Raw genomic sequence first — 5,196 nt, forward strand, 5'->3', positions numbered from 1 at the left:
ATTTCAAAAAATAAAAATATATTTGAAGAAACCTCAAAAAAGGAAGCGGGAGGGGACGTGAAACATGTTTATTTTTTTATTTGGCCTTATTAGGGTCCCTGCATGCACCAAACAGGTGTTGTGAGTGCCCAATTGGGTGGATTAAACCCACTTAAAATTTGATGTGAGATTCTTTTGTGTTGTAAACTGTCATCATTCTTTTGTCTGCGTGTAACACGGGTGGTAGAATGCAGTTTAAAATATCCTTCAAGGGCGCATCATTTCACATTTTAGGTGAGATAGTTGGTCCCCGTCGCGGCTATGGCCGCCATTGAGGTGCAGGAATGCGTGAAATTTGATTCGTCTATAGGAAAATATGATTTTGACTTCATCTTCAGTCTCAATCCCAACCCACAGCAAGTGAGCAAACATAAAGTCTTGATTTTTGCAGAGTATGTAGGCCTACTATATGTTTACAAAGCAATCGTGTAAAAACAGAATTTTGAAAAATATTCAGGGCTGTCCCCTTAGCAAATGTTACAATGGCTTTAATTACAATGTCATACTGTATTGTCTTTCCAGAAACTGGCACACGAAAGGTCCATTCTGCAAGGCATATCTTCCAAAAATCTGAACTATAAACACACGCTGAAGCAAAGCACCTGCAACCGAACAGCACAGCTTTCCTTATTGAGGAGGATGTAAGTAATTTCATTTACAAAGTTGTAGCCAAGGGGTGCAGCACACCACACAAAATGCCAATACCTTATTCCTATGTGTTCCTATATTTAATTCTCAGGCACGACAGGTATATATGAAATGAAAGTGCCCTCTGACAAAAAAAAAAAAATAAAAGAGAAAATCAGAAGGGCAAAAGAAAAGAAAAGGGACAAGGAACCCTTTTCTACCGAAATTAACCTGATCATGACCGAAAATAGTGTAAAATACGAAATTTTTGCGTGCTACGTCCCAATATAGCCTTTTTTAGAAGCTCAAAGACATACAACCTCTCTATGTATAATTGTATGATGCAACTTTTTTTGCAATGCAGAGTTTTTTTGTGTACCACCTAAGTGTTATTTTGCCCTCCTTACTAAAAAAGATGGCTATGCCCATGAAACTATGCACGACTAGTAGACTTAGTAAATTACAGATTAGTGCTTTAAATCTGTCTCCGCTCTCACAGTTCATAAAAAAAAATTAAAATTGCAAAATGATTGCAAGCGACTACTTTTGACTTTATGACCTTTGACCTCACACCTATTGAAATAGCATATCATGACTCTGCTACAATAATTTATCATTTTGGAAGGAAAATCTAAAAATTTAAAAAGATAGTACATTAACCCTAACACTGACCCATGCTTTTTGGTATCGGAAGTCAGAGAAGATCCGAATTTTTCAAGAAGAAGAAGAATTTTTGACTTGGCACCCCCGGGATTCGAACCTTTGACCCCTCGCATGGCAAGCGAAGGATCGCGGACCGGTAGCTGCTCGGGTTATTGCTGCCCGGCCAGCAATTCCGTGAGCATATCACACTTCGGTTGATTGCGTCATCGCAGACCCTGGGATGCATGCATGTTATGAATATTTCATCGTGGTATTTTGTGGTTTTTACTGTTGTTAGGGGTAGAGGACACTCTAATCTGGAAAAATACATCTTTTTTAACCCCCCCGGGATTCGAACCTTTGACCCCTCGCATGCCAAGCGAACGATCGCGGACCGGTAGCTGCTCGGGTTATTGCTGCCCGGCCAGCAATTCCGTGAGCATATCACACTTCGGTTGATTGCGTCATCGCAGACCCTGGGATGCATGCATGTTATGAATTTTTCATCGTGGTATTTTGTGGTTTTACTGGTGTTAGGGCTACCGTAGAGGACACTCTCATCTGGAAAAATACATCTATTTTAACCCTAACACTGACCCATGCTTTTTGGTATCGGAAGTCAGAGAAGATCCGAATTTTTCAAGAAGAAGAATTTTTGACTTGGCACCCCGGGATTCGAACCTTTGACCCCTCGCATGCCAAGCGAACGATCGCGGACCGGTAGCTGCTCGGGTTATTGCTGCCCGGCCAGCAATTCCGTGAGCATATCACACTTCGGTTGATTGCGTCATCGCAGACCCTGGGATGCATGCATGTTATGAATTTTTCATCGTGGTATTTTGTGGTTTTTACTGGTGTTAGGGCTACCGTAGAGGACACTCTAATCTGGAAAAATACATCTATTTTAACCCTAACACTGACCCATGCTTTTTGGTATCGGAAGTCAGAGAAGATCCGAATTTTTCAAGAAGAAGAAGAATTTTTGACTTGGCACCCCCGGGATTCGAACCTTTGACCCCTCGCATGCCAAGCGAACGATCGCGGACCGGTAGCTGCTCAGGTTATTGCTGCCCGGCCAGCAATTCCGTGAGCATATCACACTTCGGTTGATTGCGTCATCGCAGACCCTGGGATGCATGCATGTTATGAATTTTTCATCGTGGTATTTTGTGGTTTTTACTGGTGTTAGGGTTAAGGCTTTAAGGGAGTACTATAACCCCTGGCCAATTTTGTGCTTATTTTTTGCATTTTTCGCAAAAATTATAGCACATTGGTGACAAGTAAGATATGTATAGGGGCATGGACTCCCAACTACTGTACTGAAAATTCAGCAACTCAAAGCAAGTAGTTATTGATTTTTTGATCAAATATTGGTTTTCCCTCATTTTTGACTGTAACTCCACAACTGTTGTCTGTGCTGATATAAAATTTCCAGTGCAGTAGTTGTAGTCCTTGCCCCTATAATATACATATCTTACTTGTCCCCAATGCCCTATAAGTTTTGAGAAAAATGCACAAATAGGCACAAAATTGGGCAGGGGTGTAGTACCCCCTTAAGGCACACAAACAGCCTAGATACCATAATCCTGATAATAATGTGTAATAATTAATCATTGGCTATTATTTTATTTTATTCCAATTTCCAGGTGCAGCAGTACTACTGAGGATACTGGTTTCGTGAAAGACAAAGAGGATGATGGTTTGGAAGTCAACAGCTGGCATCTGTTATCTGTCGCATCACTCGCTAGCCGTACTATAGGGCTTTTTAAACACACTATATCCGAGAACTGCTAAAACCCACTAACCGCTCCACCCAAGAGGGGGAATTAGCAGTCTGGGTTTAGCAGTTCTCTGGATATAGCCAGGTTTTACGATATAGCATGGTTTTGGACCACCACAGTCAAAAGGCCGTAGTAGGGCTATTACTCGCATGTATTGAAAACTTTCCCAACATTATGTCAACAATTAAATTTTTTGAAGAAAATTTTTTCTGGAGGGTGAACATTTGATGAGAACTTAAATACTTGCATAGTAATTTATGTGGTGCATAAACTAACTAGTAAATGTTTGCTCCAATTATTAAAATAATAAGGACCTCAACAAATGACTCTGACATCATGTGATGTAATCGTAATGCATAGTTCCTTACAGGCTGTAAAAGTTGCATGGAATTATTTCTTTGGTTTGCCTCAAATTCAGCAGTGACGTCAATGTCTTTTCATGGCTGCGCCACACGAACCACCCTTTTTTGCTACACAATTAACTATATGCACACGATTCAATACGGCGCCCACTAAAATATGCACCTACGTCACTACTGAACTTGAGGGGAACCAATGTATAGCCAAGGTTCCCTAGTCCAAAAATACGGATCGCTAGTCCGAAAAAATAGGAAATGGTTCACAAGTCCAAAAATAAATAAGGTTTACAAGACCTTAGCAATGGAAAATCTGCAGCCATTAGGACTAGCGACCATTTTTTTCTTGGACTAGTGACATTTATGACTAGCGCACCTTAGGATTAGCGGATGCAGGATAGAGTAATTGTAGACCAAATTGTTTAGTAGCTGCTACTGGTTTACCTTCATCCCCGTAAATATGATGAGTATCCAGTCCACTAATCAAGGGTTTAGGACCAGAAGGCCTAACTGCAATAGCTGCCCCATAGACATTTTGATAATTTATCTAAAATATGACACTTGGCAGCTATTGCAGATAAGGCCTTGTTAATGTCTGTTATTTATTAAATAAATAAAAGAAGACCCTACATGTAAACCCTTAACATAAAACTAAAATAAAAGAAGGTACTACATGTAAACCCTTGACTTATAAATGCTTTTAAAGGAGTGTAAGTGTTCATAGTTTATTATTGGCAGACACTGTTTCTTTCATGAAAGCTGTGACTGTGCATCAATGCATTCACACCCAAAGCCTCCAGGAAAGACTAGCCGATGTCAGTCAATGCTACAATGTAGTCTTTTGTGAAGGCACCATATTAACACACAAGCTGGACTCGAATTTCAGTCAGGGCCATTGCCTGCAGTTTTTCAGTTTTGGCCTTTGTGCCCCTGATCTTTGTTAACTTCAAGGTGTTCTTCATTCCTCTTGACAAGTGGTGCCAAATGGCCTTGACAAAGGGTCCCCCCCCCCCAAATGAAGGTCTGAACAAAAGCCTTCTCAAAAGACTAGTGGCTGCCAATAGACTGTAAATAAATGGTCTTTTTGCACTCATTATCTCATACTTCATTACTAAATGTATTTTTACACCTATTTCTCTGGTACATAATTATTAGAAAGACAAGAGTTCATGAAATAAACAAAAATGCATGGTGAATATGTAGCTTTGATCATTGTTTTAATTTATTTTGAGATCTGTAAGGAAGTGAAAAATAAAAGCACTATTTTTTTTTCATTAAAAAGTATGAAGAAGGAAGTCCAACAAACCAAAACAGTTGAACACACCTACTTAATAGATAATAAATGATGGGGATTTTTTTACTACATGTATCCTCTATTGTGTGATGGAAGATATCCAACAAAAAGTCTGCACAAAAAGTAACACAGCTGAAATATGCCTATAAGTTCAGAACTAGTAATCGTTTCCACAATATTTCTACATAGAAAGAAGGATGATTTATTTACGCTCATTTTGATACCCCATTTGTGAAATGTCGTTCAATACTGATAACACAGTACATAGTGCTTTTAAAGAAAAACCACAAATTTAAAAGTTGCCATTTACAGCAATCAATGGTTTCAATCAATGACTTCATATCAATACAAATAACCGCAACTTTCAATTCGGGTATTTTTCTTTAAAAACACTGCTGTGTTGTTATTATTGAACGAGATTGGACTAATGGGGTATCAAAATGCGCGTAAATGAATC

General features: G+C 39.2%; 1 long non-coding RNA gene across 1 annotated transcript; it reads left to right on the top strand.

Moving 5' to 3' along the window:
- Positions 1-509: 509 nt before the first annotated feature.
- On the top strand, positions 510-4,641 carry LOC140164960 (uncharacterized). The gene is made up of 2 exons (XR_011860611.1): positions 510-680; positions 2,955-4,641. It is a non-coding gene; the product is annotated as an uncharacterized lncRNA (long non-coding RNA).
- Positions 4,642-5,196: the final 555 nt, after the last annotated feature.

Source organism: Amphiura filiformis, chromosome 11 (genome assembly GCF_039555335.1).
Source record: "Amphiura filiformis chromosome 11, Afil_fr2py, whole genome shotgun sequence".
Taxonomy (NCBI): Eukaryota; Metazoa; Echinodermata; class Ophiuroidea; order Amphilepidida; family Amphiuridae; genus Amphiura; species Amphiura filiformis.